The sequence below is a fragment of the Giraffa tippelskirchi genome, chromosome 13 (genome assembly GCF_054371585.1).
Source record: "Giraffa tippelskirchi isolate mGirTip1 chromosome 13, T2T-mGirTip1v1.2.pri, whole genome shotgun sequence".
Taxonomy (NCBI): Eukaryota; Metazoa; Chordata; class Mammalia; order Artiodactyla; family Giraffidae; genus Giraffa; species Giraffa tippelskirchi.
Genome location: NC_137287.1, coordinates 46,334,924 through 46,357,494, shown reverse-complemented (window position 1 = coordinate 46,357,494; position 22,571 = coordinate 46,334,924). Strand labels below are relative to the sequence as shown.

Genomic DNA, 22,571 nt, shown 5'->3' with positions numbered 1-22,571 from the left:
AGATGTGGAAATGGAAGTTTAGAGAGGTTCGACACTCACAGCAAAGATCTCTGTATAGGTGGAAAGATGCTCCACAGCATCTTTGTGTGTCAGTTTAACACATTATGTTGTCAGATTGTTTGACTGTCTTGGTTTCCCATTCACAAACCCTGGGAACTTGATGACTATCCTAACCAGCCCCAATATCCTCCAGCCCCAAGTTAAGGTGCCTTTAGCAGGAACTGGTTGGCTCCACATTAAGCATGTAGACTGGGGCAGGGCGGGGGCAGTTCTTAGAGAAAGGGTTGTAGGGCAGGTGAAACCAAAGGCATCAATGCCCTAGGAAAGCTTATGCTAAATACTCTTATATGATAAAGAGAGTCAGTGATTGGAGGATTCTTGCTTTCATTCAGTCGCTCAACGAACTTTTGAGAGTTAGCAGTGTGTAAGGTCCCTAAGACAGTTAGATATTTTTCCTTAAGAAGAAAGATAAAGGATATTTACTGTGGGGCTTTAAAACCAGAGGAAGATTTAAGGAACCAGACTTCCAGAAGGCAAGGATATATAGATACATGTATTTTTATGGCTGAGTCCCTTTGCAGTTCACCTGAAACTATCACAAACTATTGGCTATGTTGTTATTATTGTTTAGTAGCTAAATCACCACTGACTCTTTTGTGACCCCATGGATCATAATGGGCTGCATGCATGCTCAGTTGCTTCAGTCATGTCTGACTCTTTGTGACCCTATGGACTATAGCCCACAAGACTCCTCTGTCCAGGGGATTCTCCAGGCAATAATACTGGAGTGGGTTGTCATGCCCTCCTCCAGGGGATCTTCCTGACCCAGGGATCAAACCCACATCTCTTGCACCTCCTGCATTGGCAGGTGGGTTCTTTACCACTAGCACCATCGGGGAAGATAACTGGCTATACTCCAATACAAAATACAAAGTCAAAAATAAAAGAAAGATGGTGAGGAGCTTCAACCACATCTTCTCCTTACATGGGCCTTTCAAGTGAAATTTCTGAGAGACTCTCGTTGTTCCAGACTTAGCTTCACCCTGATCCCTTGATCAGCTCTTTGAGTTATGGCACCCAATTGAGAACCCCAGAAACCCAGTGGGACCACAGTGGATAGGAGTGACAAAGGATAAACAAAGAGCTAGATCATTGAAAAGAGGGAGAGTTGCTGTGATCTTAAAATCAACACTTGTTCATTCTAAACAACACCATTAATGGTGGAATACAAGATGACAAAATATTACCTTATCTTCAAGAAGATTGCAGACTGATCGAGAGATGACATGTAAACAAACGTGTATGTGTGATAAATGCACTGCAAAAGGCCCCTGATGCTTCACCCTCCTCTCAACCATGTTCTTTGTAACGTGGCCTTGTAATGTCTTCCTTCAAGATGCAGAGCCAATTTCTCACTCCTTGCACTTAGGCTGCCTTGAAAGTGAAGTGAAAGTGTTAGTCAATGAGTCGTGTCCAACTCTTTGGGAACCCCGTGGACTCTAGACCCCAGGCTCCTCTGTCCATGGGATTCTCCAGGCAAGAATACTGGAGTGTGTTGCCATTCCCTCCTCCAGCGGATCTCCCTGATCCAGGGATCAAACCCATGTCTCCTGCATTGCAGGCAGATTCTTCACCACTTGAGACCCCAGGGAAGACCCCTGACAGTTACTTTGATAAAATGCAGCAGGAGGGCCCATGTCAGTTCCAGCCCACTTGTCTCGGCCAAGGCTCCCCTGGACCAACACCAGCCTGCTGAGCCCAAGCTTGTAAGGACACAGCAGTGAAGGGCAGAGCCACATCCCAGTGTAAAGCTGTGATCCAAGATAGGCCAGGACAGCCCTGCTGACTCAGAGTCTTGTGATCGATAACACATTTTTTTATTATTTTAAGCTACTGAGTTTGGGGGAAGTTGGTTATGCACTGATAACTAATTGAAATTTATGCATTTACAGTCCAAGAGGGCACTCAATGGCCGCTGAAGAGGGCCAGAACTAAATATTATGAAGGAAAAGGAAGGACTGGCTTCTGGATCAGAAATATAGGCCCTCAGTTCCCTGCTCACAGAGGAAGTGATATTCTGAATTAGCTTTGAAGATTAAATAGAGTTTCCACAGGTAAAGATAAAAGGAGAGCATAGCATCTTTATTTTTAATAAGACTAATTCTTCATTTGAAGTTTCCAATGGGTTTCTAATATATGTAATATCTTAAATAAAGTTTTATTCCTTTCCTCTGTGACTGAGAAGGAATTGTATAGATGCATAAATTTCTCTTCTTCACATGGCAAGAATCAAGACTCGAATATTACAGTTTTGGAAAGACAATTATATTTCCAGTGAACAGAATAACACTCTACAGCAAAGCACCTATCATCACCCCAGCACCTGTTGACTGAAACGTGCATATTTTATTCATAAAGGTCAACTAATTAGCAAGAGTGAGTTTTTATAAAACAGAATTTAAAAGGCAATTATTCTGTGATAGAAGGCTAATTGTTATACACTTAACATGTTGAATTATCCAGCCAAGAAAGAAAGAAAGAGAGAGGAAGGAAGGAGGGAGGAAGGAATAGAGAAAAAAGAAAGCCACTTTATTACATTGTTCAAGTGATCCTGAGCAGGTCACCAATGAGAGCTGGTCGCCTCTCTCACCAGTGATCAATCACTAAAATTCTAATTCTAATAATATTGTGAAATAATGAACTATAGAATAAGAATGTTGTTTATTTTATTTTATTTTTTTATAAATTTATTTATTTTAGTTGGGGGCTAATTACTTTACAATATTGTAATAGTTTTTGCCATACATTGACATGAATCAGCCATGGGTTTACATGTGTTCCCCTTCCTGGACACCCACCCACCTCCCTCCCCATCCCATCCCTCTGGGTCATCCCATTGCCGCGGCCCTGAGCCCTTGTCTCATGCATCGAACATGGAATGGTGTTCTGTTTCACATATGATAATATACATGTTTCAATGCTATTCTCCCAGAACGTCCCACCCTCACCTTCTCCCTCAGAGTCCATAAAATTGTTCTATGCATCTGTGTCTCTTATTCTGTCTCGCATATAGGGTTATCGTTACCATCTTTCAAATTCCATATATATGCATTAGTATACTGTATTGGTGTTTTTCTTTCTGGCTTACTTCACTCTGTATAATGGGCTCCAGTTTCATCCATCTCAGTAGAACCGATTCAAATGTATTTTTTAATGGCTGAGTAATATTCCATTGTGTATATGTACCACAGCTTCCTTATCCATTCGTCTGCTGATGGACATCTAGGTTGCTTCCATGTCCTGGCTATTATAAACGGTGCTGCGATGAACATTGGGGTACATGAGTCTCTTTCAATTCTGGTTTCCTCGGTGTATATGCCCAGCAGTGGGATTGCTGGGTCATATGGAAGTTCTATTCCCAGTTTTTTAAGGAATCTCCACACTGTTCTCCATAGTGGCTGTACTAGTTTGCATTCCCACCAACAGTGTAAGAGGGTTCCCTTTTCTCCACACCCTCTCCAGCATTTATTGCTTGTAGACTTTTGGATAGCAGCCATTCTGACTGGTGTGAAATGATACCTCATTGTGGTTTTGATTTGCATTTCTCTAATAATGAGTGATGTTGAGCATCTTTTCATGTGTTTGTTAGCCATCTGTATTTCTTCTTTGGAGAAGAATGTTGTTTAAACAAAGTACAAGGAGATGAAAAGTAATTATTGCGGCAAGAAACATGATAAAACCATTATCAGAAAACAATTAAATGAAGGGGAAAATTCTGGAACTCAATTATAATAAACTAATAAACATAGGGAAAACTCCCTTTCCATTTTCCCAGATGCAGCCACATAATCACACTTTTCTCACAGAAATAGGATCACACAAACACTGAGCATCAAGAAGTTATATTAGAACAGTGCTTAAAAGCAGTATACATTAGAAATAAACAAAAGGATTATTCTCAAAGTCACACTCACAGTTCATGAGACATTGTTAACTTTGTGAGCATGTTTGCTAAGGCGCTTCAGTCATGTCCAACTCTTTGCAACCCCGAGGACTGTAGCCCACCAGGTTCCTCTGTCCATGGGATTCTCCAGGCAAGAATACTGGAGTGGGTTGCCTTGTCCTCTTCCAGGGGACCTTCCCAACCTAGGGATGAAACCTGCGTCTCTTACACCTCCTGCATTGGCAGGTGGTTTCTTTACCACTGGCGCCACCTGGGTTGTATTGTATTGTTCAGTCGCCCAGTCGTGTCTGACTCTTTGCGACCCCATGGACTGCAGCACGCCAGGCTTCCCTGTCCATCACCATCTCCCGGAGCTTGCTCAAACTCATGTCCATTGAGTTGGTGATGCCACCCAATCATCTTGTCCTCTGTCTTCCCCTGGGAAGCCCACTGCTAACTTTACAAAATCCAGTTCTGACTGGGTCATTCCACTGACTGAAAATGTTCGCTGGCTTCCTATTAATAATAGTTACAGAATTGAAATCCAAGGCTTGGGTCAGACTCCCTACAAGCTGAGTCAGGAATGCTTGCGCCTATCATTTATGAGGTGTGTTCCCAGAGGGAGGGGGTGGGGAACTAGACAGGACGGGCACAGGGGGCCACGCAGGGATGTGCCTGCACTGGAGCCTGTGTTCTCTGCAGCCCACAGGAGCTCTGGGGCGTGCACAGCCCCACAGAGCTGCCTGCTTGTGGGGTGAGCGGCGGTCTCTCACAGCCTCGGATCACTACCAGCGGCAGGTTTCCCTGGCAAGATCTGTAACCTCGCAGGCATTCCAGATGAGGTAGCTCATACAGACCAAGGAAAATTCTCTGGAGAAGGGGCAGAAATGAGCCCACACTCACAGCAGCGGGAGGAAGCAGACACTAGCCAGGCAAAGGGGTCTGGGCAGGGCACCAGCAGCAGCTTGGGTAGCACTGAGACCCTCTGGGAGTGCCTTGCTGTCCTCAGCTGCCAGGTCCCTGCCCTGCTCCCTCCAAGCACGTCATGCAAGAGCACATTAGCAGTGCAGACTTAAGAGACTGCTCCCTCACAGTGGGTTCCCCTTCCCCCTTTGCCCTCCTCCTAAGCTCCACCTTATTCTCTAAAACCAAGTGCAACAGTTACCCTCTCAAAAAAGTCCCCTTTGATCCCTAGAAGGGATACGCCATTTATTTTCTTTCTGTTTCAAGGCCCTCTGTATAATTCACTCCTGTGATAGAGCCTATCATTCAAGCTATTTGTTAAATGCATTATCCCCTGGCTAGATCATTAGTTCCATGAGGACAGGGACTGCAAGCAGCTTTTCCCCTGTTCCCAGTATTTAAATACAGGGCCTAGAATAGGATAGAGGCTTTGTGACTGATTGGTGAATAAATCAATGCCTACACGAGAACAATGGTCATCTCTGGAGAAGAACAAAGTCATTCATTCAGATTTAGCTTTCTATTCCAGCCTGACAAGCCACTGAGCTGTGTCACTGCAGTGTCCTGTCTGAGCAGCCTGTTTACTCATAACCTGGGAGGCTTTTAGCCAAAATTCGGTATTGTCCATTTCACTGAGGTGGGGCACGCCAACAATTAAAAGCGGATAATAAAAGGACTGCATTGGAACAAGTGATCGTTCAATCACTGCATAAGCCACTGGATTCAATTATCTCCAAAAAGAAAAGTTGAAAACCACGGGGTAAAAAGAAGGTACTGATGTTGAACCAGAGAGGTCAGATTCATCTTTGCCTTGTAGACCTTTTTAGGTACAAGGATCATAATGAACTTGCTTATCTTCTCATAGATTTTTTGACCAGCTTTCGCCACTTCCACTTGTTATGAGAGAGACCTAACTTTAGGGCAGGGGGAGTTTTTGTAGACGTGTCACATATATACTGAAAAGTGCACAGACATTAACTCATAATTAATCACAAATTAATGTTTACTCAGTGAGCACACCAATAAAACCAGTGCCCAGATCAAGTAGAACATCACCAGCAGTCTGGAAACTCCCTGTGTTCTCTGCAGTGACTGCCCTCCAAGGGTTACTAGCATCCTGGTTTCTAACACCCTGTGTTAGTCCAGCCTGCTTAGGAAGACCAAGAGGCATACACGGGACCCTTGTCTCTCCGGCTTCTTTCACTCAGGCAGGATGTCACGTGCAGCTGCAGGTTGTTCACTGTCACTGCTGTGTCACAGCCATTGCAAGAACTATGGCACCAGTGATGGCCAATCTGCCATTCATTGACAAGCAGTTGGGTTGCTTTTAGTTTGGGGCTATTAAAATGGTGGTACCATAAGAATTCCCATACATATTATCTGGTAAACATAGTATGCATTTCTGTTAAATTCCTTATGTTAATACAGCATAAATATATTTGATAATGGTCCTCTTTCTTTGTCAAATTATTAGACTATTAATTAGGTAGAAAATAAAGCCATCCACACAAAAAAAGTAAATTACATTATGAAAAAGTAAAGAAAAAGAAGATTGGAATCATAAATCAAATGTAACCAAAATTAAAAAAAATTGTTTCAGAATAATTAGGCATACAGGATTAATTATACCATTCATTCTACTTTTTCACATATCTGATTTATTTTTCCAAATAAAGTTAAAATTTATGTACTTCAATGTGGTAGGCTGCAACGGACCGCGCAGAAGCACAGCCGAAAGGAACTACCCCGTGCCAGAGGTCGGGGACGGCGGCCGAGAGGAGATACCCCTTGTCCAAGGTAAGGAGCAGCGGCTGTGCTTTGCTGGAGCAGCCGTGAAGAGATACCCCACATCCAAGGTAAGAGAAACTCAAGTAAGATGGTAGGTGTTGCGAGAGGGCATCAGAGGGCAGACACACTGAAACTATAATCACAGAAAACTAGCAAATCTGATCACACGGAACACAGCCTTGTCTAACTCAATGAAACTAAGCCATGCCGTGTGGAGCCACCCAAGATGGACGGGTCATGGTGGAGAGGTCTGACAGAATGTGGTCCACTGGAGAAGGGAATGGCAAACCACTTCAGTATTCTTGCCTTGAGAAATCCATGAACTGTATGAAAAGGCAAAAAGATAGGACACTGAAAGATGAACTCTCCAGGTCGGTAGGTGCCCAATATGCTACTGTAGATCAGTGGAGAAATAACTCCAGAAAGAATGATGGGATGGAGCCAAAGCAAAAACAATACCCAGATGTGGATGTGACTGGTGATAGAAGCAAGGTCCAGTGCTGTAAAAAGCAATATTGCATAGGAACCTGGAATGTTAGGTGCATGAATCAAGGCAAATTGGAAGTGGTCAAACAGGAGATGGCAAAAGTGAACATCGACATTCTAGGAATCAGCGAACTAAGATGGACTGGAATGGGTGAATTTAACTCAGATGACCATTATATCCACTACTAAGGGCAGGAATCCCTTAGAAGAAATGGAGTAGCCATCGTGGTCAACAAAAGAGTCCGAAAGGCAGTACTTGGATGCAGTTTCAAAAATGACAGAATGATCTCTGTTCGTTTCCAAGGCAAACCATTCAATATCACGGTAGTCCAAGTCTATGCCCCTACCAGTAATGTTAAAGAAGCTTAAGTTGAATGGTTCTGTGAAGACCTACAAGACCCTTTAGAACTAACAACCAAAAAGGATGTCCTTTTCATTACAGGGGACTGGAATGCAAAAGTAGGAAGTCAAGAAACACCTGGAGTAACAGGCAAATTTGGCCTTGGACTACAGAATGAAGCAGGGCAAAGGCTAACAGAGTTTTGCCAAGACAATACACTAGTCATAGCAAACACCCTCTTTCAACAACAAAAGAGAAGACTCTACACATGGACATCATCAGATGGTCAACACCAAAATCAGATTGATGATATTTTTTGCAGCCAAAGATAGAGAAACTCTATACAGTGAGCAAAAACAAGACCGGGAGTGGACTGTGGCTAAGATCATGAACTCCTTGTTGCCAAATTCAGACTTAAACTGAAGAATGTAGGGAAAACCACTAGACCATTCAGGTATGACCTAAAGCAAATCCCTTATGACTATACAGTGGAAGTGACAAATAGATTTAAGGGACTAGATCAGATAGACAGAGTGCCTGATGAACTATGGACAGAGGTTCAGGACATTGTATAAGAGACAGGGATCAAGACCATCTCCATCAAAAAGAAATGTAAAAAAGCAAAATGGCTGTCTGAGGAGGCCTTACAGATAGCTGGGAAGAGAAGAGAAGTGAAAAGCAAAGAAGAAAAGGAAAGATATTCTAATTTGAATGCAGAGCTCCAAAGAATAGCAAGGAGAGATAAGAAAGCCTTCCTCAGTGCTCAATGCAAAGAAATAGAGGAAAACAATAGAATGGGAAAGACTAGAGATCTCTTCAAGAAAATTAGAGATACCAAGGGAACATTTCATGCAAAGATGGGCTCGATAAAGGACAGAAATGGTATGGACCTAACAGAAGCAGAAGATATTAAGAAGAGGTGGCAAGAATACACAGAAGAACTGTACAAAAAAGATCTTCATGACCCAGATAACCATGATGATGTGATCACTCACCTAGAGCCAGACATCCTGGAATGTGAAGTCCAGTGGGCCCTAGGAAGCATCACTATGAACAAAGCTAGTGGAGGTGATGGAATTCCAGTTGAGCTATTTCAAATCCTGAAAGATGATGCTGTGAAAGTGCTACACTCAATATGCCAGCAAATTTGGAAAACTCAGCAGTGGCCACAGGACTGGAAAAAGTCAGTTTTCATTCCAATCCCTAAGAAAGGCAATGCCAAAGAATGCTCGAACTACCACACAATTTCACTCATCTCACACGCTAGTAACGTAATGCTCAAAATTCTCCAAGCCAGGCTTCAGCAACATGTGAACCATGAACTTCCAGATGTTCAAGCTAGTTTTAGAAAAGGCAGAGGAACCAGAGATCAAATTGCCAACATCCGCTGGATCATCAAAAAAGCAAGAGAGTTTCAGAAAAACATCTATTTCTGCTTTATTGACTAGGCCAAAGCCTTTGACTGTGTGGATCCCAATAAACTGTGGAAAATTCTGAAGGAGACGAGAATACCAGACCACCTGACCTGTCTCTTGAGAAACCTGTATGCAGGTCAGGAAGCAACAGTTAGAACTGGACATGGAAGAACAGACTGGTTCCAAATAGGAAAAGGAGTACATCAAGGCTATATATTGTCACCCTGCTTATTTAACTTATATTCAGAGTACATCATGAGAAACGCTGGGCTGGAGGAAGCACAAGCTGGAATCAAGATTGCCAGGAGAAATATCAATAACCTCAGATATGCAGATGACACCACCCTTATGGCAGAAAGCGAAGAAGAACTAAAGAGCCTCTTGATGAAAGTGAAAGAGGAGAGTGAAAAAGTTGGCTTAAAGCTCAGCATTCAGAAAACTAAGATCATGGCATCTGGTCCCATCACTTCATGGGAAATAGATGGGGAAACAGTGGAAACAGTGGCGGGCTTTATTTTGGGGGGTTCCAAAATCACTGCTGATGGTGATTACAGCCATGAAATTAAAAGATGCTTACTCCTTAGAAGGAAAGTTATGACCAACCTAGACAGCGTATTAAACAGCAGAGACATTACTTTGGCAACAAAGGTCCGTCTAGTCAAGGCTATGGTTTTTCCAGTAGTCATGTATGGATGTGAGAGTTGGACGGTGAAGAAATGAGTGTCGAAGAATTGATGCTTTTGAACTGTGGTTTTGGAGAAGACTCTTGAGAGTCCCTTGGACTGCAAGAAGATCCAACCAGTCCCTCCTAAAGGAGATCGATTCTGGGTGTTCATTGGAAGGACTGATGTTGAAGCTGAAACTCCAATACTTTGGCCACCTCATGCAAAGAATTGACTCATTGGAAAAGACCCTGATGCTGGGAAGGATTGAGGACAGGAGGAGAAGGGGACGACAGAGGATGAGATGGCTCGATGGCATCACTGACTCTATGGGCATGCGTTTGGGTAGACTCTGGGAGATGGTGATGGACAGAGAGACCTGGCGCGCTGCGATTCACGGGGTCGCAAAGAGTCAGACACGACTGAGCGACTGAATTGAACTGAACTGATGTGGTCAGCAGAAAATTTCAACTACTGTCCTCAAATAGACATAAAAATCTATGCACATCTGGGATGGCAGGAAGTAATTTAACTAGTATCAAAGGTGAGAAACCGAAAAATAAGAAAAAAGAAACAAAATAGTGTGTACTTCTGTTGAATTCACGTCTAGGAATAGAATGACCTGAATATCAGAGAATACACATCTAGTTAGCTTTGTTAATACTGCCAAGAGTTTTCCAAGCCAATGATACCAATTCATACCTTCCTTTTTCCAGTTTCATGGAGAAATAATTGACATACATCCTGTGTAAATTTAAGGTGCACAGCACACTGATTTGATTTACATATATCGTGAAACGATTAACAAAAGTTTAGTCAACATCCATCATGTCATATAGACACAGTAAAAAGAAAGGAAAAAAATTCTTGTGATGTGAACTCTTAGAATCTACTTTCTTATCAACTTTCCTTTATATAATACAGTAGCATTAATTATAGCCATCTTGCTATACATTACATCCTAATACTTCTTTATCTTACAACTAGAAGTTTTCACCTTTTGATCACCTGTCTCTGAGCCCTGTCTCCCATCCCCTACCTCTGATACACCACATCTGATTTCTTTTTGAACCTGAATCTTCAAAGTCTGGACTTTCATTGGACAGATGGACCAGTGCATTCCTGCTAATAGACCCAGCCTAGGTGACCAAGTGTGTAAGATACATAATGGCTATGGCTAGGTTCATTCTTTGTGGCAGATTATTTACTATAAATACTGAACCTGGGTCGACCAGACCAGGAGGCACCAATTTCTATTCCCCTTTACTTCTTTGCTCAGAAGTCTTTACTCCAGATATTGAACTATTTTTTTGGCAACAGAGCACTACACACTAATACAAATATATGGTCCGGTGCCTTATTGCCTTAGCAGGAAATAGGCAGTGTCTCATAATTGAGAACTGGGTTCTGAGGAAATTGACTGTTAAATTTTCATGGGCTGTAAATGGAGTAAAAAAATCTGTTGAAAAGGGACTTATAAGTATTTTTAAATTTCTGTTTTCTCTCTAATACCATGAAGTCCATGACTGTGACCATCTTGTTCATAGCTGCTACCTAGATATCTTATAAAGTGCCTGACACAGTGGTTTTCAGTAAACATCTGTGTACCTAAATGCTCATGATATTTATCATGACTCTTGCGCATTTAGGGGAGAGTTCATAAAGGTGGACAAGTTGCTCATAGAAGCAGTGTATCTGTGTGTGTGCGTGCCACTGTGTTAGTAATGGACATCATGGCTTGTGATACCATGTGATATCATGGCTTTCACTGATTCTGAATTAGCATACAGGTGACATGTCTAGTGCTATTTTTCACTTGACCTGATCCAAACTAGTCTGGATTCACACAAGTAAATTGGTCACAACTCAATTTAGACTGAAACTGAGAAACTACAGCTGGATGACAAATTGGTCAATTCCACATACAAACTGAATAATGGTAAATGTGCCCACTGGGTACTAGACTCAGTATCTAGATTAGATGCACTGTCTCTAACTTGTACAATAATGCCATGAGCAGGCATCAATATTCCCACTATTCAACTACAAATGAGAGTGATGAAGTGGCTGACCAAGACCACTTACTTAGTAAATGGCAGAGTTGATTCCCAACCTGGCTATGTTTGATTTCAAACCTCTTGCCATTTCTAGTATAGCTTGATGCTCAGGAATTATTTATTTAGTGCCAGGATAGAAAATTAGGGAAAAAGCAAAGCATAACAAACTGCTGAGACTCCTAATACTGTGTGGGTATGGAGAATGCAATGCAAGGCTTCTCCCAGGTGGACAAGCCAGCTAGCAACCCCGTTGTGGTGCCATGGCAACATACAGTATCTTTAGCAGAGGCACCATAGACGATGGATGTTTGTTTTTTGGTTTGTGCGTTTTTTTAACCAGATATTAAGAGAACAACTTTTCTTTTTTTTTTAACTCTAAGTGTCTTTATTTGAAAATCACTCTTCAGACAGACCTCTGGGGAAATGCTGCTCCATCTTTCAAAGGCAAATTTGCATTTTTACACTAGAAGAGCTCTTCTTTGTGATATGCTTGTCAATGGGAGCTCTCCAAGGCCCCTTCCTTATTTTAAGTTTTTAAAATGGTATGATTTTACATCTCACCAAATATAATAGAAAAGTTCAATTTAATATACCTTACAAAAATTGCCTTCCTGTAGATTATGCCCTGCAGCTATCATTTTAAATTGTAATTTACAGTTTTGAAATTCTTCCATAAAAGAAGATGTTTTCTTTAGTCAAAATAGAAGTAACTTAATTTTTATTGTCTGGCTAAATGGATCCACTTTTCTCTTCTTTTGTTTGAAGGAGTTGTCATGAATTTGTAGAGTTGCCCTGTTTCCCAGGGAAATGTATGTATCCTTTGGGTCTCAGAGAATGAAAAAAAAAGTGACTTTAAAACACACTTAGGATAAAATAGCTTATTATAAATCTATTGTAGCTTTATTATTGAATTCAGCTTTTAAAGGACAAAAGCTATTAATTAGTTCAGGTAACCCTCAATACAATTCAATATTTTGTAATAAATATGAGTTTCTTGAGACACTGAAATAAGGTAAAAAGGGTATCTTTCGAAAGAGCCCACAGAAGAACAGGGCTGTTTTTGAAAACTAGTTAGAAAAAGTAAAGGGTCCTAGAAGAGTTGGCTTAGAACTGATTAAATGAGTGCTTTGCATAAAGCCTACTGTGTCTCTGTCAACTTAGTTCAACATTAGTGCTCAAAAACTATGTTGAAAGAATGAATGGCCCATATGATAAATACCTGGAGACAACTTTATTTCATCCATACCTTTCATGAGCTCTAAAAATTATGCATGCCTCATCTGCATTTTCCTTAGATCACCTCTTCTTCCTGGATGAATATCAAGCATTACGGAATTAAATGACCATGCTTTTCCTGTGATATTGCAAAGTCCTTGTAAAAATACTTTTTAAGTGGTATTTAAATGACAACTCTAAAGGTAACAAAATTATTTACAGTTGAAAGAGAAGTCAGGCAGATACAAAATTTACAAAGATGCGTGTAAATGATATGCAGTGAAAATAAACTGAGAGACAAAGGAGATCTGCCAGGATTAATTCATGTCACTTATTTTAAAATTCACACAAAGGTAGTTAAAATCACTCACTTATCTTGAAACCTCCTCTATGGACTGACAGAAGAATGCTAAATGATGTTGACATATGATAAGGCACATGAAATAGCCACACTCAAATTTGAGGATTGTTGCTGTGCACATTAGTTTGGTCAGATTGCCGAAAGGAAATACTCAGACTGTGTGGCTTACACAACAGATATGTATTTTATCATGGTTCTAGAGGCTGGAAGTCCAAGATCAAGGTGCCAGCAGCACAGGTGTCTTGTGGGGACCTTTCCTGCCTTGAAGACGGCTGGCTTCTCACTGTGTCATCACCTTGCCCTTGAGTGTGGACTGTAGTGCCGTGCCAGTCCCTTTCTTATAAGGGCACCAGTCTTACTGGTTCAGGGTGCCACTCTTATGGTCTCATTTAAATGTCATTTAAGCAAGACCCTATCTCCAACCAGAGTCACAATGGGAGTCAGGGCTCCAATATTCGGACTGGGGGTCGGGGAGTACAATTCAGTCCATAAAAGTGGGACTCACTGGCAGTCCCAGCACTGATGGCTCTAACATCTTAAAAATCAACTACATAAACTGGCCAAGATCTTTGGGCCCAGATCCTTGAGAAAGAAAACTTTTAATAAAAATTATTTATCCAAAATGGTAGCCTCTGGCATGTACCAGCATGATTTCTATTGGGATAGTAATATCCCGCTGGCTAATTTGTTGAGTAATTTAGTACTATTGGATCCCTTGAGAATTGGTTAATTTATATTTAGACATAATTGATTTTCTTCGTCACCATTCAATTTTTAAAATTCACTCAAATTATTCTAATATTGACTACTCTTCCACTGGAGCGATGCCAGCTTCAGTAATGCTTTTCACTTTAAAATGGGAAGCTCACATATACAATTATCAGCATCTCAGCTTTTGAAGGTAACTTTCTTTTCCCAACTTGGTTAAATGAATAGAAAGCAACTGTTACTTTGGCTACTGGACACTAACTTATCACAGTAATAGCCTGTGAGTCAGGTTTCTTTTGCATTCTTTGGAGCACTTTTCCTGCAGAAAAAATTTCCGTCCTCCCAGTTTTCTCACTGTGATTTTGTAGGACCCAGAAATACCTAACAGAAGTTCTTTTTTAACTTCTTTGCTTTATTCCTTTGATGTTTGTTGTTGTTGATGTTTATGGGCCTTCTTTGCTTACTCTGCATTGGTATTCAGACACTTTGAAGGTGCATGTAAGGAGTGTACTTCTACAGGTGTATGAGAGCCGGTGTCCTGAAATGATAATAACATTTGGGATGACCAAGATTTGAGCTGGTTCTGCTGAGCACTAGATGTGCACCCTTGGGAAAGCTGCTTACCTTATTGCGCCTTCCCTTCCTCATTTACTAACTGTAAATAAAAGCAGCTTTAAAGAATTGGGGTAAGGACTTCCCTGGTGGTCCAATGGTTAAGACTCCTCACTTCCACTGCAAGGGGCACAGGTTCAATCCCTGGGTGGGGAACTAAGATCCCACATGCTATGCAGCATGAAGCCCCCGTCCCACCTCCGAAAAAAAAAAATTGCTGCAAACAACACAGATTTAGAAATAGACTACTTTGTTGGGGATATAGGAAGGGTGTCTTCAACCCTCACTGGTGTGTAGATACTGTGCTGTGCTGTGCTTAGTCACTCAGTCATGTCCTACTCTTTGTGACTCCTTAGGCTGTAGCCTACCAGGCTCCTCTGTCCATGGGGATTCTCCAGGCAAGAATACTGGGGTGGGTTGCCATGCCCTTCTCCCCATCTTCCCAACTCAGATTGAAATCAGGTCTCTCACATTGCAAGTGGATTCTTTACCATCTGAGCCACCAAGAAAGCCCGTGTAAATACTAAAGCAGTCATATTCATAGCAATCATTCAGATTTCCCAGATTGGAGCATGATGGTAGGTCAAGATTCCTCCCCTGAACCTCAAATAGTTCTTCCCAGGACTTCCCTAGGGGTGTGTCTCACTTGAATCCACACACCACAGCTTGCCATCTTTCCTGTTAATTGCCCTGGTTGACAGCCTCCACCTAAGAGGCTGCTGCCGCCATTCTCCGCAGTGCAGTGACTACTGCACAGCTGAGCTGCCTCCTTGAGTTTCCAAGGCTTCCAACCTTGGAGTCACGCAGCCTTCCCTGGAGCAGAGGGAAGGGGCTCCTATACAGGGTGCCTGGGGTCAAGAGAATGCCTTGGCCTGTCCCCTTTTGTCTAGGTGTCCTTAAACACACACACACACACACAAAACAACAACTGGAGAGGGTGTGGAGAAAAGGGAACCCTCTTACACTGTTGGTGGGAATGCAAACTAGTACAGCCACTATGGAGAACAGTGTGGAGATTCCTTAAAAAACTGGGAATAGAACTGCCATATGACCCAGCAATCCCACTGCTGGGCATACACACCGAAGAAACCAGAATTGAAAGAGACGCGTGTACCCCAATGTTCATTGCAGCACTGTTTACAATAGCCAGGACATGGAAGCAACCTAGATGTCCATCAGCAGACGAATGGATAAGGAAGCTGTGGTACATATACACAATGGAATATTACTCAGCCATTAAAAAAAATACATTTGAACCGGTTCTACTGAGATGGATGAAACTGGAGCCCATTATACAGAGTGAAGTAAGCCAGAAAGAAAAACAACAATACAGTATACTAATGCATATATATGGAATCTGAAAGATGGTAACGATAACCCTATATGCGGGACAGAATGAGAGACACAGATGCATGGAACAATTTTATGGACTCTGAGGGAGAAGGTGAGGGTGGGCCGTTCTGGGAGAATGGCATTGAGACATGTGTATTGTCATATGTGAAACAGAGCACCATTCCATGTTCGATGCATGTGACAAGGGCTCGGGGCCGGGGCAGTGGGATGATCCAGAGGGATGGGAGGGGGAGGGAGGTGGGTGGGGGGTTCGGGAAGGGGAACACATGTAAACCCATGGCTGATTCTTGTCAATGTATGGCAAAAACTATTACAATATTGTAAAGTAATTAGCCCCCAAGTAAAATAAATAAATTTATAAAAAAAAATAAAATAAAATAAAATAATGCTTCAATGAAAAAAAAAAAAAAAAAAAAAAACAACAACAACAACAAAAATCCACATAGATTTTGCTTCTCTCCAAACAAAACTAAAATGAAAACCCACTATGGAAATCTGGCTCCTGGCATCATTTTCTTAGATTGGTCACTTCCTGTCTAAATTCCAGGGTCATTGAAAAGCAGGACTTTCCTTTTTTGTCACTAATAAATACAAATACCCAGCCTTGTCTTGTTGCATGTTTAAGACTACTGATTCTACTGCCCATAGATTTGAGGTCAATATGTCATGGATTATCTAAAGCTTTTGTAATTTCATGTAACTTTTTATTCTTTTAAAAATCAAGGCATTCTGTTTCTGTATTTCGATATATTGCTTCAAAAGGACATTTTTATTCACCTTCACACAGGTGTTTTCCCTCACAGGGATCATGCTACCCAGTTCAAGTGTTCTACATCACATGGGTCCCCAACCTCTGGGGTCCAGTGCCTGATGATCTGAGGTGTAGCTGATGTAATAATAATAGAAATAAAGTGCACAATAAATGTAATGTGCTTGAATCATCCCAATACCAACCCCCAATGTGGTCCATGGAAAAACTGTCTCCAGCAAAGCCAGTCCCTGTAGCCAAAAAGATTGGGGGCCACTGCTATATAGAATGGTGAGTTGTTTTCCATTTATAAGTTGTATGTAAAATAACCTAATTCAGGAGGCTTCTAATTTCTAATTTCCTTCTATTTGTCTCCCTTGTAATCAACATAAGATCCCGTTAGCAACTTGGCCATGGGCAGCCTTGATCCTTAGAAACAGGGTTTAGAAAGAAAAAGAGAAACAGTGCTTTTCTATTCAATTAGGTTTTTTGAAGTGAAATCACTTTTTTATTTAAAAAGGGTAAATCAAAGAACAGAGACACCTTCAGTATGGTTTGGTACCTCTGTCATCACACTGAATTTCTTTCCAGTCACAGCTCGCTCTGACTCGTTTTACTCCCAAGCTTGATTAGAAGCTATCCATCTGCAAGGCTAGCTTGGGGTTTGAAGCTCTTTGCACTGGTTATTAGTTACAATGTTAAATCATTGAAAATACATCTTAAATGTGTTCCTCTCTTATCAATGGCTTCACAGAGTTGCAGCTTCAAATAGTCTACTCTTCACTATGCTCCAAACAGTGAAGCAGAAGAGAGACACTGCTCTTGGGGGTGGGAGGGAGGGCGGGGGAAGAACAACAGTCATCACAACCAACACTCACGTGCACACATGCTCATGGTACTTACAACGTGTGCCCGAAAGCTCTTCTGAGTACTTTCCATTCATTAAGTCATTTATTGACTAAGCACAGGGGTGCACAGCATGCCTGCTTACTCGATACTTGAGTCTGATTAAGACTATTCAGCTGAAATAGTAAAGCATACACCTCTGTGAATCCATGCCCCCACCAACAATGAAAATAGAAGCAAATCTCTATTCAACCATTTCAGAATTCTGCCACTTAATCAGAGACACAGAACAAAATATCTCTTCAGAAAATATCCATTCAAGAAAAACTACTGAATCTCATTAAAAAAAAAACAGTTAAGTCTGTGTCACTTTCATGTGGGGGTATTCCCACCCATATCCCTCCCCAGCTGAAGGGTGGGGTGGCCATGGAATGCCTGCAGCTTCAACAGGACACTGACCTCTTTGGGACTCCAGTAAAAGCTCCATCTCTGCAGGACAGTCAATCTTGATAAAATTAGCAGCTCCCAGGAAAATCCCCATACCACCATTGTTGTTTCTATTTTATTCAACTTGAAGCTCAGATCAGGTGAAAAAAGTCCTATTCCCAGGGCACTGGTGAAACGAATAGCAATCTACTATTAACACTTAACCTCACAGCTGCCAGAGGCTGTAACTTTGCTTGAGACCAATAAGAACCTGGACAAAAATGGAGAAGGAAGAAATGAAGGAGAACTAGCTGACTGCAGAGAACTTTGAAAAGCTTGGACATATTCCCGAGGATCTAGAAGACTGGGCACATGTGCAGGGCTGTGCCCATGATCAGGGATATTTCCCGGCCCAGGAATGACCCAAGGAAGGAAAAAGCCTAGTCATTCATTTCTGACTGACTCTCAAGTCCTATGCAAGCAGGAATCTAAGGCAAACTCCTGAGATTTGAAGTTGTGCTTCAAACAGAGCCTCGTGCAAAAGCATGGGCAGAAGACAAAGTGCCTCAAGGCAATTAAGGAATTCTGAACTAGCAGTGACCCAGACAACCATTAAAGTATACTGACACGAGGTGAACCTTAGGTACCAGGCTTAAAAATAAAAAAAAAAGAATTAAAAAAAAATTAGCGAGAACTTAGCGAGCACGCTGTGGAGCATATAGAATCTACAGATTAAGTCTAGGGAAGCTGCTGAAGAAAACGCAGTAAGAAGAGAAAACAGCCACAAAACCAGCCAACAGTAACATACAGGGCTGCAAAGGCAAGGGGGGATGCTGGATACCAGAGCTGGTACGCTATCTATAATGTCCAGATTCCAACCACAAATTATGGGGCACACAGAGAAACAGGAAGATACTGCCTCTACAAAAGAAAAAAACAGCCAATAGGAAATATCCATAAAATGGCCCAGACGTTGGCCAGGTAGATAAGGACTTTTTGTCAATTACCCTAACTATGTTCAAAAAACTAAACGAAATCATGTCTAAAGAATTAAAGGAAAGTGTGACAATGATGTGTTTTCAAATACAGTATATCAGTCAATAAAGAGAATTATAAAAACAAATCAAAAAGAAAGTTGAATAGAAAAGTTAAATAACTGAAATGAAAAATTTGTTAGAGAGGCTCAAAAGCAGATTTAGCTTAGTTGAAAGTATTCAGGGTGAGAAAAATAGTCCAGCAATCCCTCAGAAGTCAGAGTTACAAAATGACCCAACAGTTCCACCCTGACATATATACACAACTGCATTGAGAACATGTCTACATAAAACTGTATATACTGGTGCTCACAAAAAAAATTCAAAAAGTGAAGCTGCCCAAATCCCCATTAACTGATGAATAGATAATAAAATGTGGCACATCTCCACAGTAGAATATTATTCTGTCATAAAGAGAAATAAAGTACTCACGCATGCCACAACATGGATGAACCTTGGAAACACTGTGCTGAGAAGGCAGTTACAGAAAACCACATACTGTGTGATTCTGTTTCTATGAAATGTCCAGAATAGGCAAATCCATAGAGACAAAAATTAGATTACAAGTTGCTTAGGGCTGGAGGGGAGGTGGGATGGGATTTACCTCTAAAGTGTATGGAATTTCTTTTTGCAGTGATGAAAGTGTCCTAAAGGTGACAGTTATGCAACTCTGTGAATACACTAGAAAATACTGAATTTCATGCATGTTATAAATGGGAGAATTTTGTGGCACGTAAATTATATCTCAGTATATCTGGTTAAAAATTACTGCTGCTACTGCTGCTGCTAAGTCGCTTTAGTCGCGTCCGACTCTGTGAGACTCCATAGGCAGCAGCCCACCAGGCTCCCCCGTCCCTGGGATTCTCCAGGCAAGAACACTGGAGTGGGTTGCCATTTCCTTCTCCAATGCATGAAAGTGAAAAGTGAAAGTGAAGTCGCTCAGTTGTGTCCGACTCTTAGCGACCCCATGGACTGTAGCCTACCAGGCTCCTCCATCCATGGGATTTTCCAGGCAAGAGTACTAACCTCTCTGATCCCAGGAGGGGTGATTCAGGTGAAGATTCAGATTTACTGTACTCTGTAGTGAAGATTCAGTAGATCCGTGTATTGAATACCTATAATACTCCAAGACATGATTTTTCCAGTAAGTTCTCTATAAATTACGTTGGAAATGTAAAACGAAGAAACAGTAATTGACTGGGTATGCTTTGCTTGTTTTTTTTTTTTTCCACTGTTGAATCCAATTAGAATAATATTGTAATTCCTTCTTAAATGTGAAAGTATCTCCCTTCAGTAGATAATTAAGACTGGTATTTAGCCAAAATCATTCACAAGCTAAAATATTTTCTTCATTCATATAAACAGCTTTCTTTAAGATAAACAAGCTTCTTTAAGAACTTTAAACTGTAAATTATAAAAATACATACACAGTTTTAATAAAAACACATGGGACTCAACAAAGATTTATATGAAATATATGGCTTTAGATTCACAATGTGTCTACACAATGCAGCAACAATGTTACTCTCTAGTGAGAGTTGGAATTTAACTATGGAGTAAATTTTCTCAAGACCTAGGATGTAACAAATAATGTGATGTATATAAAGAATCTCCAAAAGTACATATAGTGGAATATGCTTACCATGATTTCATCATGGAATCCTGTTCCTCTTAATGATGCTTTTGGGACCATTGCTCTACAAAATATATTTTGGAAAACCGATATGTGAGCAATGCATATGAAATACCTCTTCTCCATAAATGGACTTTCATGCATCTGCTAAGGCAGTAGCTACTCTCTTTGTGATGCTGATGAAAGATATGTTTCTTGTATCCAGGAAAAATAAGCACATAAATTTTACTTTTAATTTCAAGATGTCTACAGCCTCTCTTAAGGGATACTAGTTAGTTTTTAAATTCTCTCAAAAAGTGAAGAATCTTCTTGAACTATGTGAGCTAACTCTGGCCATGGAAATTAACAATCTTCATGATTTCTTCCAATTTTTTTTTGTAGTCCAGACATTAAGGATGAAAGTATCTTACACTAAATGTTATTATCTAAGTAAGAGCAGTCTCTGCCTCCTTTTTTGAAAACAGAAAGGTATGAAATTCCTAAACCTCTTCTAAATAATATGACACTGTAAAAACTGATGATCAAAAATAATACCCACAGTAATACTGAAGTGCCAGAGTTCAGAAAACAATGCAGAGTAATTACATTTTGAATCTGTAGGAGCTTTTCATCCAAAATGCTCACATCCTCCTTGAAGATGACCAAAGCCTTGTGTCTTCTGTGACTATTTCAAATGTTCTCTAGCTCAAGTACATAGGTATGTGTACTCAACTTTGGCTCATAAAACAGAGTCCCTGTGCTCACATTCATTTTAAAACAAAGGATTAATCTATATGCATCTTCCTTGGCTCTAGAAATAGATCAGGAAGAGGAGGATGTATCACAGGGAATATTGAGGTGGGAGGGAGTCCTTAAGTTTCTGGGGTCTGGAGGATAAGCTTGAGAAGAGAAGCTGGGCACAATGCCCATCAACGTTTCTAATTCACATATGAGTCTAACATATGTTTGGCATTTATAATGTTTCACATCAGCCACTGTGCTAGATATTCAGAATAAAAAGGTATTCCTGGGGCTTCCCAGGTGGCTCTAGTGGTAAATAATCTGCCTGCCAATGCAGGAGACTCTAGAGATGTGGGTTTGATCCCTGTGTCGGGAAGATCCCCTGCAGAAGGAAATGACAATCTGTTTCAGTATTCTTGCCTGGAGAATCCCATGGACAGAAGAGCCTGGAGGGCTACAGTCCTTGAGGTTGCAAAGAGTCGGACACTACTGAGCACACACACATACACTGTTTTTGAGATGGTCTACACCAGTGCTGTCCAGCAGAAATACACTGTGAACCACCTAAAGGTTTTCAATTTATTTTTTAATTAACATGAAGTCAAGACTGCTTTTGATACACAGTTCTGTAAGTTTGGGCACATGACTACTGTGTTAGTTTTCTATTGCCATCATAACAAAATACTGCAAATTGAGAGCTGTAAGCAACACAAATGTATGATCTTAGAGTTCTATAGCACAGAAGTCTGACACGATCCTCATTCAGCTAAAACTAAAGCATGGACAGGACTGCACTCCTTTCTGAAGGTTCTGGGTGTCATCCCTTCCCTTGTTTTTTGCAGCTAGAGGTGCCCCGCATCCCTTGGCTTGTAGCCCCCTTGCTCTGTCTCCAAAGTCAGCAGAGGCAAGCTGAGTCCTCCTTCAGTCACATCAGGGTGACCCCCTCTCCACCTCCCTCTCCCACTTTTAAGAACACTTGTAATTACACTGAGCCCATTTGGATAATCCAGTATAATTTTCCTATTTCAAGATCAACTGATTAAAAACTTTAATTCTGCCCACAATTTTAACTCCCCTTGGTCATGTAACATAACATATGTACTGGTTCTGGGGATCAGAAGGTGAATGTCTTTGGGGCCCATTATTCTGCCTTCATGAATACATTGTCATGTATCCACAACCATAGTCAAGATTCTGAACAGTTCCAGCCTCCAAAATGATTAGCTCTTTCTCCTCCCTTGTATTCAAATATTCCTCCCAA

At 41.1% G+C, this 22,571-nt stretch overlaps 1 long non-coding RNA gene across 1 annotated transcript; it reads right to left on the bottom strand.

Moving 5' to 3' along the window:
- Positions 1 to 12,010: 12,010 nt before the first annotated feature.
- Positions 12,011 to 19,816, bottom strand: LOC145533442 (uncharacterized). The gene is made up of 2 exons (XR_014074062.1): positions 16,330 to 19,816; positions 12,011 to 15,478 (listed from the first exon to the last, which is right to left on the bottom strand). It is a non-coding gene; the product is annotated as an uncharacterized LOC145533442 (long non-coding RNA).
- Between the last annotated feature and the right edge of the window lie 2,755 nt (positions 19,817 to 22,571).